The sequence below is a fragment of the Phacochoerus africanus genome, chromosome 2 (assembly GCF_016906955.1).
Source record: "Phacochoerus africanus isolate WHEZ1 chromosome 2, ROS_Pafr_v1, whole genome shotgun sequence".
In the NCBI taxonomy this organism is placed as follows: Eukaryota; Metazoa; Chordata; class Mammalia; order Artiodactyla; family Suidae; genus Phacochoerus; species Phacochoerus africanus.
In genome coordinates, this window is record NC_062545.1 from 24,909,618 (window position 1) to 24,933,145 (window position 23,528).

Sequence of the window (23,528 nt, forward strand, 5' to 3'; positions counted from 1 at the left end):
AGGTCTGTTCCATATTTAAAACACAATAGTTCTGTTATCTAAAATGTCCTAAAGAATAGTCAAAAGAAGCAAATTTTCCTTCCACCTTTTGTGACCCCTTCTTACCCTACACACACCCCTCAAATTTACACTCCTAACCCCTTCTAGGTCATCTGTGTTTGTCACTCCCATAATCAGACAAAATACGTCCAACTGCCCCAAGCATTCTTCACAGCCTTTCTAAACACTGGTTATGTGATGCATGGAGTATGAGTCAGGCGAGGGGGAAAGGGGCCTCTTTTTAAGTTTATATGTAACTGTGAGAGTATTCAAGCATGTGCTGGCATGCTAGCCCTGTGTTTAAAAAAAAAAGGCAAAAAAATGTTAATAATAATGTTTTTCTGCTCAAAGGGGGTTCTGGGCGATCAGAACCCTCAAGAGTGGTATGTTTAATGAGAAGGATGTACGTGCTCGGGGGCTTTGATGGGGGTCGGGGGGCATTATAACCCACAACCATTTCTCCACCTTAAATCTCTGCTACAAAAAGGTTCTGCAGCCTCATTCCCCTCTGAAGTCAAAAGCTCTGGTTTAAATTCCTTACTTGGAAGGTCATTCATTCTCTCATAGCCAAAAAGCTTGTTTGCTTTTGTCTTCCCACTTGCTTTCAAGTGAAAATATCAGACCACAGGCCATCTTACTTCCCCAACCCAAAACTTAATTACATCATGTCCAGGAGTGAAGGTTGTTGAAAGTTATTAATGCAGTAGTTGGGAACATTGCATTCCAATAGCCTTTACATTCATGCTCAGATGCTTGCTCTCAGCCTGACCTGACTAGTAGCTCTGGATGGTGGTAGGCAAACATCATGGCCACATTTTGTCCAATTTAGTCTCTCACCGTGCTCATTCAAAAGCCCACTGTCAAGTACATTTTCATTATCATAAAGTGTATTTATTTATTTCCCAATGTTTGTCAGCATCCCCTAGAAGCTTTTAGAAGAGAATTTCTTATTCCAACCATTCTATCAACCATTCTGCCAATTCCAACCATTTCTTTCTATCAGCCATCATTTCCACTGCCTTGTGTTTCTAACAGATCTTGAAATTGGCACTATGTTTCTGTTTGCCATGTGTGACGTACTCATTGGTGGTGACACACCAAGTACATCAGCTGGAGGACAGACTGAAAGTCATACATGACCTGGGTATCTATCCCTGTCACTGAGCAGGACTTCAGCCTCAGGCCTGAGAATCACATGTGTCAGCAAGCTGTAGCTCTGGAAAGAAAAAATAAAAGCCAACGGAGTTCTCACTGTGGTGCAACAGGATTGGTGACCTCTCTGGAGTGCTGGGACACAGATTCAATTCCTGGCCTGGCACACTGGGTTAAAGATCTGGCAGGTCCCAACTGTGGCTCAGATCTGATACCTGGCCTGGGAACTCCATATGACATGGGCAACCAAAAAAAAGAAGAAAATTTTTTAAATAAATAAAGCCCAATTGTTTGGGGCAGGGCTTTGCAGATGTGGGGGCAACAGTGAGAGCTTGAAGCACTTTTAGGTACCTTTTTAGAAATAGATTTTATTTTTTTTCACCAAATTAAGGCACCAGTCCAGATCCATAATCCCTCGATATTTAGGGTGAGGTGGGAAATTTCTAGACGTGAACCTATAATCATCCAAGATTCTCTGTGTTGCGACTTAGAGCCCCTCCAGACATGGGGACAAGCTTGGGGATCAAGGCTTCATGGAAGGGGTGACATACTGATCCTGCAACAGAAAAGAAGGACAAAAGATCAGAGCACAGTGCGACAAATTAAGTATTTTAAAACTTGGACCTTCCCAACGTTGTCTCTGTGAGGATGCAGATTTGATCTCTGACCCTGCTCAGTGGGTTAAGGATCTGGCGTTGCTGCAAGCTGCAGTGTAAGGCACAGATGTGGCTCAGATCCAGCGGTGCCATGGCTGTGGCACAGGCCACAGCTGCAACTTCAATTTGACCCTGGCCCAGGAACTTCCAAATGCTGCCAATGTGGCCAAAAAAAAAGAAAACAAACAAACAAACAAACTTGGTCATTCATCATAGATTGTCCACGAAACTCTGTTTTGGGCACTTTAGGAAAGTGTACTTCCCATAGGCATGGAGAAGATCAGGATAGGATATTACAAAGTACTGCCAAGAGACATCATAGTTAGAATTCAACTGCTGCAACAATGGGCACAGGCTGACTTTGGAGACAGATGGATCTGGTTTAATTCTGGGATCTCTCCTCTGGAGCTGACCTCTGGAAAGGATTTTAGTCCCACCCACGTCCACTTGGTCACCTCTTCTGCAGCCCCTCGTTATGTGCCCCTTATACCTGTTTCTCCTGGTGATCCAAGCCTGACCTCCTCCTCTAGATTCCTCCAACACTCCACCTGTATGTGTTGTTACCACTGCCTGACACACTTCTCCATGTCTGTTTGCTTTGTGGCATATTTCCATGTATACATGCAATCAGCCTGCTTCATTGGATTCCAAGTTTGATGGGGGCAGGCGTTGCCCCTCCTCTTTTTTTTAGGGCCACACCAATGGCATATAGAAGTTCCCAGGCTAGAGGTCAAATCAGAGCTGCAGCTACCAGCCTACACCACAGCCACAGCAACATGGGATCCAAGCCGCATCCGCAACCTATACCACAGCTCATGGCAATGCCAGATCCTTTAACCCACTGAGCAAGGCCAGGGATTAGACTCACATCCTCATGGATACTAGTTGGATTTGTAAAGGGCCCATTTTTTGTAGCATTGTGTCCTTAGCACCTGGAATCATCAGTATTTTTTAAATAGTGTTTAATAAACAGACGTTCTCTAAATGTCTCTATTCTTTCTATAGAGTGGAAATTAGAAAGAAACCTGCTTTTAAGTGTCACAGGAGTTAAACGATGTAGTACATGTAAATTCCTAATAATAATGCCTAGAACATAGAAAACACTCAATAAACATGAGTTGACATTAATATTTAGAACATTAGTTCAGAGCTTAGGGGCCTTCCCTCAATCTGCTGAACTTATGTGCAAACTGTGTGTGTACATTTTTCTGAGAAGAGGATTCCTGATATTCAGAATCTCAAATGGGAATCATTACTCCATCCTCCAGAAGAAATAGAACCATTGCCGTAGAGGCTGATAACAAATATTAGACTATAGAGAATAACACAGCAGTCCATTTTATCTGAGTCTAGAAACCACAAATTCTAATCTTCACCCAGTTTTGATTTGCTTTAATGCTCAAATCACAGAGCAAGGAACTAAGAACCAGGGAACATGAACTTTCATCCAAGTTCTTTCAGTTTGCTAGCTCTTTGATCTTGGTTGATTTACCCACACTCCTATTTTATGTATATATATATTGCCCTAGATCAGGCAGAGATAATGCAAGGAAGAATAACAAACACACAAACAAAAATCCTAAATATATAAAAATATAGAGCTACATGAAGAATATAAGGTCTGCTAGTCAGAAAACCTCTTAGAGCATTCTCTTTCCTAATCTGTAAAATAAGTGAGTTAAATTAGATGACATTTAAGGTTTCTTCTCTAACTGCTCTCCATAATCCAAGGATTTGAAATATAGCCTGTGTTCTGGGGATCTGTTTTCCATTTGAGTTTTCACTGTATGAATTTACACCCTTGCCCACACCAAGGACACTATTTTTATTGACCCATTTGCAAAACTGGGGTAGAGATGGGAAAGCAAGAAGGATATTCTGCTCTTTGCTGATTTTAATTTCATATATTTAACACTGTGATGGGTACCTAAGAGAATCCAAGAGTTAGTGAAGCCGAAAAGTACCAAAATCCTGGCTCAAAATATCTTCCCCAAAGGACACAACAGACCACTAATGAGAGAAGATGAATCTATTGGAGCTATAAATTTTTTACCCTCCTCACCCATCCATCCAAGAGTTTTGCACACTGAGTAATCGATTCTTTTATTGGCGTAAATATCCACCTCAGGAAATACGAGTTTCTAAAGAGTAGAAGGAAAAAGAATAAAGCAGAAAATGTTAACTTTCAATGATAGGACACTTGGAAGACTTCCACACTAGAGGGGTCAAAGGTTCTGAACACAGAGTTGGGGAGAACAGGGCCCTGTAGTTTCACTGGAAGGTAAAGGATCTAAAAAAGGAAATGGAGCCAGAGCTCTGTCCAGTGAACTGGGTTTCTGAAGAATCACCTCTGCAAATCAACCCTGGAGAGCCCACCTAAGCCAGTCTTAACATATAAGCTCATTCTGGCCAGCTGAAGCTTTCTAGATAGCATCCAGACTAATGAATCTTTCCACATCCAGATCACTCTCTGGAGTTCTGCTCACTGTTCATCCAGCTCCTTCTTCAAAGCTTATTATTTGAAGGCACACTGATAAATTTAATATCATCTCAGGTAATGACACGCCCAAACTTCTCAACTATGAAGACAATTTTCTGCATTCTGTTCTAATTCAATTCCTGTACCATGATTTTGCTGATGGCTCAGTCCTCAATAAGGAAGATTCTATTCTGAAATATAGTTGAGCCTGGAGTGCGATGAAATCACTTTGCCTATAACTCACACAGTCTCACTGACCTGATTGCTATAAATAGATAAATTCGTCAAGGAAAAACACAGGATCAAAATCTGAAAGCAAACTCAGGAAATTATTCATTTCAGAGTATTGCCTCAGGTCAAATTAAAATTTCAATCATCCCTAAAACTCATGTCTGCTTGTATTTTTTTAATAGAGATTCTGATTAAATAAGCTCTCTGGATAACTTCTAATATATGATCAATTTTTCTGTCATAAGAGTTCTTTTTTATGAATGTAGTAGAACAGACAAGAACTGGATAAATCTTCTACACTGTAGCAGATGTCATTTTACAAATGACAACACTGAGGACTAGAAAAAAATAAATGACTTTCCTGAGGTAAAATATATTCATTCATTATCCATTTATTTATTTTCAACAGTCACTCAAAAAAATATTTACTGGGAGTTTCTGCTATGGCTCAGTAGATTTAAGAATCAGACAGATTTGGCAGAGGCACAGGTTCAATCCCCAGCCCAGTGGAGACGGTCAAAGGATATGGTGCTGCTGCAGCTGCAGCAGAAGTTGCAGATGAGGCTTGGATTCAGTCCCTAGCCCAGGAACTTCCATATACCATGGGTGTGGCCATAAAAAAAATTTTATTGAATGCTTACTTTATTTAGTCACAGTTCTAGAAACAGGGTACAGTAGTATATTAGTTTACTAGGGCTACCATAACAAAATACCATGAACCTTGTGGCTTAAACAGCAGAAATGTCTCACAGTTTGGGAAGCTAGAAGTCCAAGAGCAAGAATTCAGTAGTGTTGGTTCCTCCTGAGAGCTGTAAGGGAAAAGCTTTATGCTTCTGGCGGTTTGCAGTGTTTGGCATTCCTTAGTTTGTAGAAGCATCACCCAAATCTCTGCCTTCATCTTCACATGCTGTTCACCTTGTGTGCATGTTCCTGTCCAAATTTCCAGTTTTATTTTATTTTATTTTATTTTACTTTATTTTATTTTTAGGGCCACACCCACAACATATGGAGTTTCCCAGGCTAGGGGTCTAATTGGAGCTACAGCTGCTGGCCTAAAACACAGCCACAGCAACGTGGGATCTAAGCTGCATCTGCAACCTACACCACAGCTCACAGCAATGCCAGATCCTTAACCCACTAAGTGAGGCCAGGGATCAAACCCGAAATCTCATGGTTCCTAGTCAGATTTGTTTCTGCTGAACCACAATGGGAACTCCCACATTTCCAGTTTTAAAAAGCTACCTTGGAGTTATCACGGCTCAGTGGAAATAAACCTAACTAGGATCCATGAGGACATAGGTCTGATCTGTGGCCTTGCTCAGTGGGTTAAGAATCCAGCATTGCTATGAGCTGTGGTGGAGGTTGCAGATGCGGCTCAGATCTGGTGTTGCTGTGGCTGTGGCAATAGGCCAGCAGCTACAGCTTTGATTCAATCCCTAGCTTGGAAACCTCCATATGCCTTGAGTGCAGCCCTAAAAAGACAAAAAAAAAAAAAAAAGATAAAATGAATAGAAAAATAGAAAAGATAAAATTAAAAAAGAATAAAAGATCAAAATGTCAGTTTTGAAACTGATATCACAACTGTCTTGCAGTAGTACAAAGTATCAAATATAAACAAATAAAAAAATAAAAAGAAACCAGTCATATTGGATTAGGGCCAATCCTACTTCAGTATGACCTCATCTTGATTAATTACATCTTCAAAAACCCTTTTTTCAAACAATATCACACTCTGGGGTACTGGGACCTTAACACACAAATTTTGAGAGGACAAAATTCAATTAATAAACAGCAAGAACAAAACAAAATATCTCATGCTCATGGAGTGGAAGAATGAATATTGTTAAAATGGCCATACTATCCAAAACAATACACAGAGTCAATGCAATACTTGTCAATGTTCCAATAGCATTTTTCACAGAAACAGAATAAACAGTTCCCAAATTTGTATGGAACCATAAAGATGCTGAACTAGCCAAAGCAATCATGAGAAAGAGCAAAGCTAGAGATGCATGCTCCCTGATTTCAAATTACATTACAGAGCTATGGTAATTAAAACAGCATGATACTGACATTAAAACAGATACATAGGTCAATAGACTATAACAAAAAGCCCAGAAATAAACTCACACATATATAGTCAATTAGTTTATAATAAAAGAGCCAAGACTCAATAATGGGGAAAGAATAGTCTCTTCAATAAATGATGCTGGAAAAACTGGAAAGCCACACACAAAAGAATGACATTTTACAACTATCTTACACCAATCATAAATGGTGAAAAAAACTGAATGCAAGACCTGAAACTACAAAATTCTTAGAAGAAAACATAGGCCAAAACTCCTTGACATAGGTCTCAGCAATAATTTTTTTGAATTTGACACTAAAAGCAAAAGCAACAAAAGCAAAAAGCAAGATAACATCAAGCTAAAGGCTTCTGCACAGCAAAGGACCATCAACAGAATGAAAAAGCAAACTAAGGAATGAGATAAAATATTCTCAAATCATATATCTGACAAAGTGCTAATATCCAAATATATAAAGAACTCAACAGCAAAAATAACATGATAAACAATCCAACTAAAAAGTGTACAGAAGATTTGAATAGGAGATTTTTTCCAAAGAAGATACACAGATAGCCAACAAGTACATGAAAAGATGCTCTACATCATTAATCATCAGAAAACACAAATCAAAACCACAATGAGATATCATCTCATACCTGTTAGAATGGCTATTACCAAAAGGACTGGAACTAACAAGTGTTGATGAGAATGTAGACATAATGGTACCCTTGTGCATTGCTGGTAGGAATGTAAATTGGCGTAACTACTACGGAAAATATTACGGGCATTCTCCCCCAAATTAAAAATATAACTACTACAGGATCCAGCAATTCCACTTCTGGGTGGAATTCTTTCATTTCTTGAAGAAAATGAAAACACTAGTTTGAAAAGATATATGCACCCCCACGTTCATTGTAGTATTATTTACAATAGCCAAGATACGGAAGTTTCCACCAATGGAGGAATGAAGAAATTGTGAGGATGTGTGTGTATGTGTGTGCATATGTATGCATACATATATGCATACATGCATTCATGCAATGGAATGTTATTCAGTCATAAAAAAGAATGAAATCTTGTCACTTATGTCAACATGAATGGACCTCAAGGCCATTATGGCAAGCAAAATAAGCCAGACAGTGAAAGATAAACACCATATGATCTCTTTCATACACGTAATCTAAAAAACCATACAAACAATAACAAGTTCATAGATATGGAAAACAGATTAGTAGATGCCAGAAGTAGGGAGTGAAGAGTGGGAGAAATGGATGAATTGTTCTGGATTTTCTTTTTTGTTTAAATAAATTAATTTTTTAAAAAACTCATAGAGTTTCCATTGTGGCTCAGTGGTAACAAACCCAACTAGTATCCATGAGAATAGGTGTTTGATCCCTGGCCCTGCTCAGTGGGTTAAAGATCCAGCATTGCGGTGAGCTGTGGTGTAGGTTGCAGACATGGCTCAGACCCCGCGTGGCTGTGACTGTGGCTGTGGCCAGCAGCAGCTCCCACTCCAATTCTAACCTTAGCCTGGGAACTTCCATATGCTGTGGGTACGGCCCTTAAAAAAAATAAAAATTTAAATTAAAAAAAAGACAAAAAAAACTCATAACAGTGCTCATTCCATCAGAAACTGCTCAACTGTTAGAATTATTTTTTATGTTGAGCCAAAAATCTGACTTTCTGGAGTTCCCGTCGTGGCGCAGTGGTTAACGAATCCGACTAGGAACCATGAGGTTGCGGGTTCGGTCCCTGCCCTTGCTCAGTGGGTTAACGATCCGGCGTTGCCGTGAGCTGTGGTGTAGGTCGCAGACGCGGCTCGGATCTCGCGTTGCTGTGGCTCTGGCGTAGGCCGGTGGCTACAGCTCCGATTCAACCCCTAGCCTGGGAACCCCCATATGCCGAGGGAGCGGCCCAAGAAATAGCAACAACAACAAAAAAAAGACAAAAGACAAAAAAAAAAAAGACCAAAAATCTGACTTCCTGATGCTTACACCATTGTGCTTTTGTCCTGTTATATACCAATAGCATACTGGACCTAGACCAATCAACACAGAGCAAATCTTAATTTTTCCTATTCCTCATGATGACTTTAAAACATTGAAACAAATTAGAACTTTCATTCCTCATTCCCTTCCACTCTCAAATGTAGCCCATGGTCTCTGCACTGGTTACCTGCCTTTAGGTACCCTCTGCTTAGTCTGAGTTGGGTCTTGTTTGTTTGCCTTTAGCCATGCCTGAGGCATGTTTCCAGGCCAGGGATCGAATCTGTGCCACAGCAGTAACCCAGAGCCACACCAGTAACAACGCTGGATCCTTAACCTGCTGAACCACCAGAGAAGTCATGAGGATTTTAACAAATAATAGGTCCAGGAAATATGGATCCCATGTATGTTTTGAAAAGTTACACGTTCAGTTGCTTATGATGATGTAAATATTATGTTTCCATTAATCTAGGCCAAGATTAAATTAGTATTATTAGTAATCAAAATGAAATGTTGGCTTAGGAAAACATAGTTTTTCCTTCAGTGTTAGACTTCACATATATCACCTTCACATTTCGTTATAATGGTTTTGATCTTGTATTTGCATGTTTTGATATTATGTCTAATCATGACTCCATATCTGTTGCAGTGTGACAGAAAACAGAAGTCCCCAGATTATTCACCATATGACTCTGACTGAGTCATTTGATTTCCCTGAACCTCAGTTCTGCTCACTGTTAAAAAAAAAAAAAATGAGGGGGTGCGAGGGGGCAAGAGGGAGAGTTTGGGAGCTAGAAATAAGTCTTCTTTACAGGTTGTGAGAATCAAGTGCGACAAGCTAAGTGAAAGTAATCTGTAAAATGAAACACGCCATACAAATGTTAGCTAATAGCAGTGATAAGAATGGCTCTTTTTCTTGATGTTGTCCACTGTAGAAGGAATAAGTATGTTTTCTATGTCTTTATCCACCTCAAGGATCCCAAATATAAAGCAAATTAAGACCAAAATACTCATCAGCATACTTTAGATTTGTTTTCAGCCTGCTGTGACTCTATGTAAAGATATTATGACCCAACCTGTACATCCTTGGCTCCCTTTAGCCTCAAAGATCTCATGAGCCTGGCTGTGTGGCAATACCAAATGGTGTCAGAATTACTTACCACCAACAGTTTTGAGTCAGACAAATCTGGCTTCAACTCCAGCTCAGTCACTCACTAGCAATGCTCTCAATGAACTTCTGTCTCATCTGAAATAAAGGCAATAGCAATGTACCTATGTGCTATTGCAGGACTACAGAAATAAGGCAAATGGAGCCTGATACAGTTAGTGTTCAACAGGTGGTTGCTACTTTTATGATATTATTGTGAAAGTTAAATTTTCCTAGTCAATCCTCTGATCTTAGAGTAGCTCTGTTTCAAAAGCAAGAAGAGAAATTAAGCAAGCGTAACATGGCATTCCTTATAAATAAATCTAGGTTCGCTCCTAGTAACCACTACATTCCTTTGTTAACACTCACAAACAATTAGCTTGAAAATCCATTATTGACTTTTTCAGGGGTCACCTCTGAGAACAGTGGAGTGGACCTGTTTATGGCTTGTGAAATCTCTCCCTCTTTTTGAAAAATGGACTAATATTTCCCTTATTCATTCATCTTTTGGTCTCTGCAATAACTCAGTGACTACTAAGATTAATGCTCACTTTATATTCACTCATTCAAAAAGAATATTTTGAATATCTGCCATTTGCTCTGCACCCCAGTTTTTTCAGTAGGCTGGCATAACCTGCATCCACTGCTGGCAACTAGAATTTATTTAAAGTGACCAGGCTTTGCCTTACTGTCCATTTATTTACATAGAGTTGCAGTCACCTCCCTCTTTGCATTGTCTGTGAGTGTGGACAAGTCATTTAACGCTGAGTCACAATTTCCTCCTCAGTAAAATAGGATAATAATAACTACTGTGACTACCTCCCAGGGTAAAAATACAATGAGATAAGATTTAAAAAAAAAAAAGGGAAAAAATAAAAAATATATTCCAAGAAAACAAGAAACTCAAAAAAAACAGTTCAAGGTATCACTTGTTCTTATCTTTCCAGCATGCAGACCACTTTCCTAGCTGCAGAATTTGAAAGCAAAACACAAATTTAATAGTTTTGTTAATCTGTTATCATTACACCATCTGCCCCAGGCATCTTGGTGATCGCTTCCTTGTTTTTCTAGTTTCAAACAGTAATGAAAATGTCCTTTTGTGGTCTTTAACATTTTCAAAAGCCCAAACTTTATTATGTATTTGTTATTTATACTTCTGTGGTATTCCATATTAAGATACAAATACAATCAGATCCAGCAAAACCAGAAAAAAAATGTAGAGACTAAGAATGAAAAGGAAGAGACACCTGAGTAAGCAAACCTCAACTATGTATAAATCTATACAGTGGAGCATATACTTAGCTTAACTTTTTGGAAACAAAGCTAAAAAATAGTACCAGAGGGTAATATGGAAGTTACACTGCACTATCTGGTTTAATGATAGGAAGCATGACAAGAAAGACACTCTTGTCATCCCTCTAAACTCTCAGAGGGATCACAAAGTTTTACATTAAGAACACAAAACAACTGGGAGTTCCCTGGTGGCTCAGTGGCTTGGCAGGTTAAAGATCCAGCATTGTTACTGCTGTGGCTCTGGTAACTGCTGTGGTGCAATTTCAATCCCTGGCCTGAGGATTTCCACATACCATGAGTGCAGGGCAAAAAACAACAATAACAACAAAAAAAACAGAAAACAATCTAATGGAAAGTGTCTTCAGCAGCCATCTTACAAAGGGAAATATGACCTCCAAATTGTCACTTTTATATACAATCCTTAATAGATTATCAAAGAGTGTTATCAAATTGACATTCTGTGAGGGGACTTCTAGAAAAGAGAAGGTAACATTGTAAAATACAAATATTCTTATGAACTGGCTTGATACAAGGCTAAACTTTTTAAAATCAAGAGTAATGAATCATGGTGTTCCCGTCATGGTTCAGTAGCTACCGAATCCAACTAGGAACCATGAGGTTGCGGGTTCCATCCGTGCCCTTGCTCAGTGGGTTAAGGATCCCACATTGCCGTGAGTTGTGGTGTACGTTGCAGACACGGCTTGGATTCCACGTTTCTGTGGCTCTGGCGTAGGCCGGTGGCTACAGCTCCGATTAGACCCCTAGCCTGGGAACCTCCATATGCTGCAGGTGTGGCCATAGAAAAAGACAAAAAAAAAAAAGTAATGAATCATGCTTGTGCCCATTAAATTTTCTCCCTCATCTGTGTTTCAGTCAGACCTTGACAATTAGGTCGGCTCTGATACATAGAGGTTGAGGCCATACTGAAGATTGAGAATAGTTTCCCTGTCTTATTGATAGAATGGAGAGCTCCATGCTTTAGAAAACTGGTGTGTAGGTGGCAATGACCTGTTTCAAAAATTAAGGTCTTATTACCTACAAGACCTTCCCATCATCTTCAGGATGCTGGCTGTCAAACCAAAATTCTCCTCAGAAAATAGTTCAGAATACAGGTGAAAACTAAACACAGACTTAAAACTCCACTGTTCTACATCACTGAATAGGATTCAGCAAACTATGGCCAATTCCCCTGGCACCTGCTTTTGTTAAATAAAGCTTTAATGGAACACAGCTACACCCATTAACTTGTGGGTTGTCTATGGCTGATTTTGCACTGCAATTGCAGGGCAGAAAACATATGGCCCACAAAGATTAAAATATTTACCACCTAGCCCTTTAAAGAAAAAATTTACCAACCACTGCCAGAGAACAGAGAGAGATAATTCAGGTTTAAAGAGGCATAAGGGCCATAGTTACTTACTCATCATCAATTTTCACTACACAACAATTTGATATAACCCTTATAAACTATTTTATTTTAAACACTGCAACACCATGAAGGGATCTCTGTCCCTGCCCCCATGAATTAGCTGCCCAATTCATTCCCCAAAAGCTAGCTGAATTCATCTTTAATCATGATTTCAGTGAGGTGAAAACAGAGACATGTGCTCCAACTGCCCTTTCCCTTTTAACTTGAATCTAATAATTTAATGACATTTTTCTATAAGCTGGATGCATTTCCCCCTGCTTTAGAGAAGAGAAAAATAGACATTCTGTTGTAAGCAGACACTGAGTTTACTTCCATGAACAGAGAGGGCTACAAATCAAGCTTGCCCTGATTAGTGCTGAAAAGAAGGGCTATAGGTGAATGGTTCTGAAACCAAAGTGATCCCTTTTGGCAGATGCCTCCTTTTGCTTATCTGATTTATAGTTAATCATCCTGTACACTTAGTCAACGGTTTCACAAATATAAACTTTATAGCTAATTTATATTAGACAGGATATCAGGAAATCATCTTCCTCAAAGACACAAATATCATTTATGCTTTACTGTTTTTTTTTTTTTTCTTTTAACAGCCACACCCGCTGCATAAGGGAGTTCCCAGGCTAGGAGTCGAATCAGAGCTGCAGCTGCTCGCCTATGTCACAGCCACAACAACATGAGTTCTGGGCCCCATCTGCAACCTATGCTACAGCTTGAGGAAACACCGGATCCTTAACCCACTGGGTGAGGCCAAGGATTGAACCCGAGTCTTCATGGATACCAGTCAGGTTCATAACTCACCGAGCCACAGTGGGAACCCCTGGTATTTTTTTAATCCAGGCTAAAATGAAGATTGTTACACAGTGTCAAGAGCTTTAGGGCCTTGATCTCCCATAGCCAGTGTTCTGGGCAGACTCAACGTATATCTTAAAGAGTACCTTGTTGGGGACCTTGATTTAGAGTCCTTTTTTGTATTAATAGCAAGAAAGCTTAGAGACACACTTGTGGCCAAGCCTGGTGAGGGAAAAACTTTACAACAGATGAGTCTAACTCATTCCTGGTTTCATTTATTTTTCTGAGTCTCCTTTTCCTGTTGTCCTACTTTCCTCACCACTTATTTTTCACTTTATTTTATCTTGTGTGGTATTAATAGGTAATCCACTTTAAATCCTTTCTGGAACAAGGCGGGGTGTAAGTAAACAAGTAAAAATGAGCTGGCCTGGTGAATAGAGTTATTTAGTATTGTCCATCTGAATCGTGGAAAAAAAAAAAAAAAAGATTTACCAAAAACAGCTATTTTGTTTTAGACTGGTAGCTGCTGAGGTTTTCTTTCAAGTAGAAACTGCTCAACAGGTCCAGGGACTTTCTGTTGCTCCTACAGATACAGATATTAGGACTGTGCATCCAGAGACAGGAGGATGCTTACCTTGCCACTTGCTGTGGTCGGAAGATGGGCAACCCAGTGCCACTGCATCTACAACAGAGAGAGAGAGTGGATGGAAAGGGTACTGCCAACATCACCTCTTCAGTCTCTCTTGAGAAAAGAATAAGTCTCAGTAATTAGCATGGGATGAGTGCTGTAAATTTGCAAAGAAATGTACACGTCACTGTACTCAGTCCTCACACTAACACAATTAGTTTGGTTTATGACACTTTGTTTTTGGTTGAGGGAACTGAGACTTTGAGAAGACAGGCAAAGTGAATAGAGGAGCCAGGATTCCCACCTAGTACGTGACACCACACCATGTACTCTCTATTTCTCTGTGACCTCCCTACCTTTCAATATATTTCTAAAACACTTGATCCAAGCATTATAACGTCTAAAAGGCTGCTAAGTGACAGGTCAGAGTAAAAGGCATTAAAGTTAGCCTGAAGTTAAACATCAGATTTTTTTGCTTCATTTTCTAGAAGTTATCTTAAGTCACTGTATTATATTTCTAAAGTTGTTTTAACAAATTACGACAAATTGGGTAGCTTAGACGAACAGAGATTTATCCTCTCACATTTCTAGAGGCCTGAAACCAAATCAAGAGTCTGCAGGCTCCAAAGTCTCTAGGAAGAATCCATTCTTTGCTTCTTCCAGCTTCTAGTGGCTCCGGCCATTCCTTTGCCTGTGGCCACATCACTCCTATTTGTGCTTCCACAGTTATGTTGAGCTCTCCTGCCCTCTTGGTGAGGCCAGTGTCTGTTTTCCTCAACACTGCAAGAGCACGTCTTTGCCCCACACCCTTAATTGCAGTGATGGCAAAGGCAATTTTCTTCCACCCATCAATGTTGGTGTTGAGTACTCACAAAATATGCTGTAACTTCTCAGGGGTTACTAGAGACGTGGCAGGTAGGCCTCCAGTGGAAGACAGCAAGGTATCAGTTGTAATTTTGAAAAATAAAAATGTGGTCAAAAAATTGCTATAAAAGTTTTCAAATATTTGCTTTAATCCCATTGCAGACCATTAAAAATTGACGGTACTGCTGTGCCCAGGAACATCATTTTGGGTAAAGGGGACACATGCACTTTCACAGTAGTCTGAACTCCAATATTCTGGTTACTCCCTCACTACCTTTATCTCTCAGAATTTCCATACCGACATCTACCCCTCTTGTATTCTCCCTCTTTTTTAGAGATTAAAAATGTCAACATTAAAAGTCAAACTCTTATTAAATACTTTAATTTTATCAAAGTTAATCTTCCAAAAGACAGTCATTATTCTCCCATTACTGCAAGGGGTTACTTCATACCAAGACTTAACACCAAAAATATAAGATTCATATTTTTCCTCTTCCTAAGTGGTTTGAAGTATATTCTCATGGCAATATAATTGGTTCATTTCTCCTATGCCTTTTTGGCTTTACCTTTGTTTTTATATAGATGTATCCTTGGTTATATACAGTGCTATTCTGTTTTTCTTCTGCTAGATAAGTTTTTGAATCAAGTAAGTCTTTCTCTTGATATTTTTTTCTTTTGATATTTTTAGCCTGAGTTTCGTCCCATCAAACCTTAGCACTCTCAATAACATTATATTTACTTCTTTGCTTTCAAATTTATTTTGTCACCTCCTCTTTTGGGTTGACGGATATAGTTCGCTAAGGTCATAAATATTATTCTTAGTGAACTTCTCTAAAATTTGTTGAATCAATGAGAGATGATAATTACTAAGGACCACCTCCACTATACAGATTCCTTCTCTAGTCATGCCCACTATCTTCATTACCTTCTTGGTAGTTGGTCTTGATTTTTCTCCCTCCCCCTTCATCCACTTATCCTTCTTAAGTATGTTCTCCGTTCTCCACTTTGGTCCAGTGACCTTTTCCACTTTCAGTAGTCCATCTTCCGGACATTCCCATCATGATCCAGAAGATAAATTCTTTCTTTTGGATGCCTTCTATGTACCCAGTTATTACCTCTTTTCTTTTTTGCAGTCATGTCCATAAACTAGAAGAAGAGAAAGAAAAAAAAGTCCCACCTAATCTCTAAATGTTTTCACTTCCCTACCTACTCCTAGAGGTGTGTTGAAGATTCCTTATGACTGCAACCTTCGTTCCCACAAGAACCACAGGTGGTGGCTACTGGTGCATTTGGTGATCTTGGCAGGCTCTCTGTCATATCTAGAGGCCCGTCCAAGAAGTTATAGCACGTGCACCCATGACGATGCCAGGTTTATACACAGCAACTTCCTTCCAATCAGCAGAGAGTTCACTGTCAAGTTGTTATGACATAAGATTTACTTTGATTGACATAATAAAGTTTCATCATTTTTTGAATGCTTAGGGATCTCTTGGTGTCTCTTGGAGGCTGGGATAAAGCATCTTCACACAGCTTAATTTGCTCTTGCTTACCCTCAGCTGTGTCACAGTCCTCCAAGCTACTCCCAATGAAAAACTTGGAGTCACTTTACAGTCCCAAACATCTTCTTCACAGTTATTTAACCTTCTTTTAAAAAAACACAAAGGCTGCCCCCTCCTACTGCATGTCTTATGATTTATTTCTCTCCAAGGTAGACTCCCAAGATAGATGACAGAGTACCATATGATTCTTTCGCCTCCCGCCTTTCATATACAACCCAGAATAAGTACACAAGCCTTTTCTAGTTAAGATGTCATTACTCACTATGGAAAACTGGATGGAGATAATGACAACAAATGTGAAAAAGTTAACACAAAACTCAAGATATCTAAGAGTTGTCCTAATTATTTTCCTCAGCATAAAATGAGTGACTTCCTTTTTATCTAGTATACTCAGAAACCAGGATGAGATCTTATGAATGTTTAGTGTCTTCTATTCCATAGTGTTTTACATCCTATTATTTGCCCCTGGTGGGAGGCTAAGGAGACCCTATTTTGGGACAAAGATTAGGAATATCTAAAGTTTCCTTCTCTGTACTTCAGAATATCAGGAGTTTTACTTATGCTCAATGTTTGCATCTTCACCTGCTTTTCTCAGGTACTATCTGAGTGTTGCTTCTTTGATCTTGGCCTTTGGGCTCCCATCATCTTTTGTGATCTTCCCTGCCTCAAGGTATCCTCTCTGACTAATTTCGCCACATGCATGTTTCAGATTCAGTCAATTTACAGTAAGAGAGACTGACATCTCCTTACTTGTCTAGTCCTACTCGAGTCAGGTTGTTGCTTAAACTCAATTCTCTGAAATAACTCACAGGGGTGTCTCATTCCCAGGGAAGTGATTATTTTAGAATGAAAATTCTAGAATGTAAAAATAACTTCAGTCATTTAAAAATAACTTGTTGGGGAACTGTTCTGTGCCCAGAAGCATAATTGATGCCAGGGATACAAAAATTTTGGAGTTCCCATAGTTGCTCAGCAGGTTAAGAACCTGACTTGTATCCATAAGGATGTGGGTTTGATCCCTGGCTTTGCTTAGCGGGTTAAGGGCATGGCAACAAGGTGTGGTGTAGGTTGCAGATCCAGTTCAGATCTGTTGTTACTGTTGCTGGGGCTGTGGCGTAGGCCAGCAGCTGCAGCTCTGATTCGACCTCTAGCCCAGAATTTTCATATGCCACAGGTGCGACCCTGAAAAGAAAAAAACAAAAACAAAAATTTTAACAATGCATGCCCCCTTGTGCAGTTCATAAACTATTGGGGGAAGGTGGACTTAAAAGAAATATTAGAAAACAACTTGAGTTATGCTCTAATAAAAGGATGCAAATTAGAAAACAAAAACAAAAGGAATTGTGAATGTGCCTAATTTCTACCAACAGAAAAAGATATTTCACTCATGACATATATTTGTTGATGCAGATTTCCTTCTTCTCTGTCTTTTTTCCACCTAGTTTATTTTGTGTTAGTTCTGCAACACATCCTCTCACAGTGTGGAATATACAGAGGTGTTCCTTGAGTCCTTTCACCGCCTCCTTTTTGAGAGAAACAAGTAACAATGATCACAAGCATTGTTGGCCAATCCCTCAAGCACAGAAGAAATATATTGTCTACCTACCCTGCCACAGATTGCAACAGTCCCTTTGCTTCCAATACTTCTTGGCTCTCTAGATAAAATAGTGGTGCTTCTGAACTGGCTGTGGAAGAAAACTCCCTCAGTTTTTTTTATACCATGGATCATGTTATAAACTGGCAATGCCCTTCTGCCCTTGATGACCATCTACAGTAAGGAGACAGGTAAACTGCTAACACTCCAAGAAACTTCTCAACTCCAAAACCAAAAGTTTTGGCTTTCAAAGAAGTTTCTAATAAACAAGACATATGGAAACAACTTTAGAAAAATCTCATCAGATTCTATTGGCACTACAGCCAGGCAGCAGACTACTTTTTTAAAAAAATGTGCTTCATTTTTATGCTGCATTTCCTAAGCTTTCCAGCTTCATAATTACTTTTTCTTCTATAGAAAATATTTTGACCAAGTTACAATGGTGAAAAGAATCTTGGCCTTCCCCTAAAAAGGCTGAGAGGCTAGCTGCAGGAAAGAAAATGCTCAACTCCCCACCCCTACCCACCTCAATCTAAATGCCACAGTTCATAGTAGAGTGACTTGGAAGATGACAGAGAGACAATACACCAACAAAATGACTCGTGGTGTTTTCCAGACACATACTCTAGTCAAGCACCCTTCAGACATCTACATTACACTTCTGTCTCCCTCCAGGATCGGCCTGACCCAGAAACAGTCTATGTACAGGTGGTCACCTATATCCTATATTGAAGAGTGTTTAGAAACCTCTGCTGCTCTGAAATTTCGTCTTCACTTGTCTGCCTTGATTCCTGAAATTCCACCACTACAGTCATTCCTGCAAGTAATGATTAATTGATTAGATTCTTTCCAAGCCAGAGCTTCCCAGAGCAGATTGTGTTGAGGGGAAAGTGGAAAGAGTATGAAGACCCAGGGTGCCTGAGAGAAGAGGAATTCTCAGAATAGAGACAAAAGCTCTGAAAGGGAGGCAGGTATCCCAGAAAATATGTCGACCCATTTTACAACTGCACTTAGGGCCAGAACCACTGTCATCCCCCTTATATGTCTTGATCTTCTCACCCTGAACACTTTGACATTGGCTGAAATTCTGGACTGGCCTGAGTTGCCCATTTTGGGGTAGAGGGTGGGGCAACACAGTGAGAAGGAAAAGACACTCTGCTCATCCTCAAGATCCCTAAATAGGCTAGTTAGCCAAAGGTGATGGCCTCCATTATCTCTGGTAGGTAAACCACTGGAAGAATTAGTATTCTAATTGTGACATGTACCTGCCTAGGTAGGCAGTTATGGCAAGTATCAAACTAGCATCCTTACGTACTAGAAGGAATAGGTTATAATGAAAAAGAGCATAGATTTGGAATAACGTAAATCTTCCTAGCACTGCTACTTACTACATTTTTGACCCTGGTTTGATCCCCTAACTGCTCTGAACCTCTGTCTTTTAATCTGTGAAATGGGAAACGTAATATGGGGAGAATACATATGGAGTCAGGCATATTCCAGGCTTTTAACAAATGCGCAGTCTTCCCCCATTCGTTCTCTATTTGAATGGAGCATACAAAATTACAATGTTCTGAACTATTAAAGCTGTTGATTCCAATCCAGAAGAAGAAGAATCTCCTTTAAAATTGTTATTTGCATTCTAAATATTCTAGTTAAACTGTAGTCTACCTCTCTCAAGAAGTTATGTTCTGTGCTCGCTTCAGCAGCACATATACTAAAATTAGAATGATACAGAGAAGATTAGCATGGCCCCTGAGCAAGGATGACATGCAAATTCGTGAAGCGTTCCATATTTTGAAAATGTAGTACATATACACAATGGAATATTACTTAGCCATTAAAAGGAATGAAATGCCAGCATTTTTAGTAACATGGATGGACCTAGAAATTATCATGCCAAGTGAAGTCAGTCAGAAATGAGACACCAACATTAAATGCTATCACTGACATGTGGAATCTGAAAAAAGGACACAATGAACTTCTTTGCAGAACAGATACACTCACAGACTTTGAAAAATGTACGGTTTCCAAAGGAGACAGTTTGGGGGGTGGGGGGACATGCTGGGGGTATGGGATGGAAATCCTATAAAATTGGATTATGATGATCATTGTACAACTATAAATGTAATAAATTCATTGAGTAATAAAAAAAAAAAGAAGTTATGTTCTCCAAGACCAGAGAATAGATGTGGAGCCCCTATTGCTCAATGCAAGCTTTTGATCTGATCTCTGCGCATGAAGGAAAATGCAGCTCTCTTCCGCATGAAATCTGAATATGTGTTTGTTGCGATAAATATTTACTCGGGTTCCCCAAATGATTTATTCTAATTTATTCTAAGAATTGCCAACAAATTAATTTATAACATCCCTTCAGCCACTTATTTATTGCTCTAGAAACACCAGAAGAAAAAAAAGAAAGCATACCATCAACTTACTGTGTGAACCTCCAAATATTACAATTTCAATGACACACTAGAAGAGTGTTCCAGACAGTATGTCTGCAAAGCCCCTTCTAAAAAACATGGTCTACTTTATCTGAGCAGCTCAAAAAATGAAAATGTGTGGCTATAACATAAGCCTCTAAGACTTTTTCAAAACAAAATCTGTAGCCTGGACTCAACAAAATAAAAAGACTTAACAGAAGGCTTCAAATTCCTGAGGTGGGAGTTTTCCATAGATCACAGAAAACCGATCTTGCATAGAAGGGCTGACACAGCAAAAGAGCCTAAGGAAAGGAAGAGAAACATGGGGCAGGCGGTGGTGGGGGCAGGCGGGGGGGGGGGGGGGGGGGGGGGGGGGGGGGGTTGGAAATGAAAAAGAAAAGAAAGGAGAAAAAAAGTGTTGCTTTCTCTTTGGGCTATATAATTTTTATGAAAGAATTTCCAAAATGCTCAACCCTACATGAATATTCAATCAGATAATTTTCAAATCCAAGATAGTTATGGAATTGGGCAAAATGGTGTTTGCTTGGGGCCCCCAATAAGACACAACAAATTCTTGGTGATTAATGGTATTTCTGTGCTTTTGGCCATTAAAAACATTTTCTGCTCTTGAGTCACAACGGAAGCTACAGCTTGAATTTTATTGTTCAATTTGCTTTTTTTTTTTTTTTTTTTTTTTCTTTCCTGGGTGAGCCAGCCCTGGATTTAGGAGTTGAAAGTTTATGGAGTCAGCAGGACCCCAAGGGACTGAAAGCTAAGCTGAGCCAATGAGGATAATGCCAAAGATTATCTACCCTCGGTGAAAATGAAGGTTTCAGAAAAGAAAAAGAACAAAGAGGGATTATAAAGACTGACAGTCTGTAACTTAGACAAAATTTCTTGGCTAAGTTGGCAAATTTTCTTTTTTAAAAAACAAACAAACAAAAAATTTCCTGGTTGACAGTTGCTTTAAATTCTTTTTTCCATTTTTGGCACACTGTCGAGAAGACAAACTGGTATCTTCCCAGAGGACTGGAGAATGAGTGAGTCTTCAGAGAGAAACCAGCAATGCTGCTATGCAAAGCAGAGGTATGAGAGCTAAGGAGCTTCAGGGACAGAAAAGAGATGATTTTTTTCTCAATAAATGACTGTTTTTTTGGTGTTGATTTTTTTTTTCCCCCTGCGTCCTTTAAAGAAGTCCTCTAACTTGGGCCCTGGGCCTTACCTAAACAGGATAATATTTTTGTGGTGTTTTTCAAGCACATTTTAGTTACACTTAAAAAAAAAAAAATACTGGTCATTTTCCCCAGGCTTGGCAGTGAGTGAAAATAAAGCAAAATATAAGACTTGCACAGGAACAACTGACTGTACTGAAATTTAATATGGTTTTTGCCAAACCTGTGCATGGTTTGCTTTAACCTTGGTTTTTCCTTCGTAAAATGGAGAGGACCTACAAGGTATCTGACTGACACAGACTGGAAGCTACAATTTTTCAAGAGTCTTACAAACAAACCAACAGACCTTGAAGAGAGTATTGGATTATATTATTCCTGGATTACAGTATCACTCTCCTACCTCATGGTACTGCTACAATCCAGGAGTTTCCACTAGGTCCACGAGTGAAGGTGTCTTCTCCCCCTGAGTAGCTCTACTGACAACTTGGGTAGATTCGGCTCTAATTTTCTCTGTTTCCCAATTTCCAGTAAATGATAAAACTGTAAAACAGAAAGTAATAAGATCCAAATCTTCCTGCTGGGGACATGATGAAGATGAATTAGACTCTGACAGTCAGGAAAAGATGGAAGACTCTCCATGACAGAGGCCAAACTAATTCAGAATGAAAATCATCAATTTGAGTGTGCTCACATGTTACTTAAAAATCAATGAAGAAACACAGTGAGGGAACCCTGAAGCCATTTTAGCACCCCTACTCTTGCACTCGGCACTAACTTAGCAGCCTTGAAATATCTTGGCTCTGAAAACCCAGTCAATCATCATTAATAATGATATTTTTATAGCACTTTAAAAATTGGAATTTCCAGACCCATTTTGATAGATGCCCTGTCACTGCCTTTCCATTTGCATGATCTTTCTTTCTTTCTTTTTCTTCTCCATTTAAAGAAAAATTTTTAACAGGGGAGGAAAAAAATTTTAAAAGAGGAGAAACTTCTTTTGATTGAAAAATTCATAAGAGGTGGTATAGCTTGCCCTTGCAATGAATCTCTTACTAATGAAGAGTGGAATTTAGAGACCATACCAGGACTTTCAACCTTAGTGATTCTAGAACTTGAGTTTACTTGAAGAGTTGAAACAAATGTCTGCCCACTGCCTCCAGATGTGGAATAAGAGTTCAGTGAGTCTGCACAAAGATGAAAAAGATAAGAAGCAAAGGCTGGGTTCTGGTTTTCTCTGATATTCAAACCTCTTAAGGAATTTACCTGTTTATCTCACCACAAAACTTAGAAATTACTTGGTACTTTTAGTGTGACTTTCCCAGAAAATTCAGAAATGTTTCTTCACAATATTTTAATCCATTAAGTTATAAATAAATTAGTTGAATTTTCATCTTCTTGCTTATCTGTCTCTCTCTTTCTCTCTCTACTCCCCCAAACACACACCACCGAGAATTCCTTGCCTTTGAAAATGCAGATGAAATTCCCTATTTCTGTTGTAACTTTCACAAAACTATCCAAGCTTATGAGAGACCTTGGCAGACTCTAACTTTTAAAGGGAACTCTAACAATTCCTGTTTAACCCTGGAGCCAAGAAATGCCTGAATTTTTCAAAAGTTTGTATTTCCTTGGTGTTTTTCTCCCCTTGTAGTCACTTTCATTCTTCCCCTCCAAAAGACTGCACAGGAATTTTTATCACCACTGGCGGCCTAATACTGGTGGTGAAAAAGCAAGTTCCTGTCCTCGTGCTGACAAAAAATAAAGAAATAAATGTCTTGGATGTATCAGGTTTCTTTGTCAGGCAAACAAAAATGAAGGGATCTAGTTTACTGGAATAGTTGCAGTCCTCATTAAAATTGATGACTTCGAAGATTCTGTGCACCTCTCTTCCTTAAATCAGGACAATCGGCCAAGAATCTGCTGTGCTGCTAAAAACATCCTGTTATAGGGCTGTCCTAAAACAGACCACTGTTGGTGTCTTTGCCTATCCTTCAGGTTTGGGTTTCTGTGTGATGGTGAGAGAGGTCT

The 23,528-nt window shown here is 39.3% G+C and overlaps 1 long non-coding RNA gene and 1 other non-coding gene across 2 annotated transcripts; one reads left to right on the top strand and one right to left on the bottom strand.

Moving 5' to 3' along the window:
• Positions 1–1,511: 1,511 nt before the first annotated feature.
• On the bottom strand, positions 1,512–15,989 carry LOC125120989 (uncharacterized). Its single transcript, XR_007133369.1, has 3 exons — positions 15,681–15,989; positions 13,898–13,945; positions 1,512–1,747 (listed from the first exon to the last, which is right to left on the bottom strand). It is a non-coding gene; the product is annotated as an uncharacterized LOC125120989 (long non-coding RNA).
• A 3,609-nt stretch (positions 15,990–19,598) lies between these two features.
• Positions 19,599–19,705, top strand: LOC125121824 (U6 spliceosomal RNA). Its single transcript, XR_007133675.1, has one exon. It is a non-coding gene; the product is annotated as a U6 spliceosomal RNA (small nuclear RNA).
• The last annotated feature ends 3,823 nt before the right edge of the window (positions 19,706–23,528 follow it).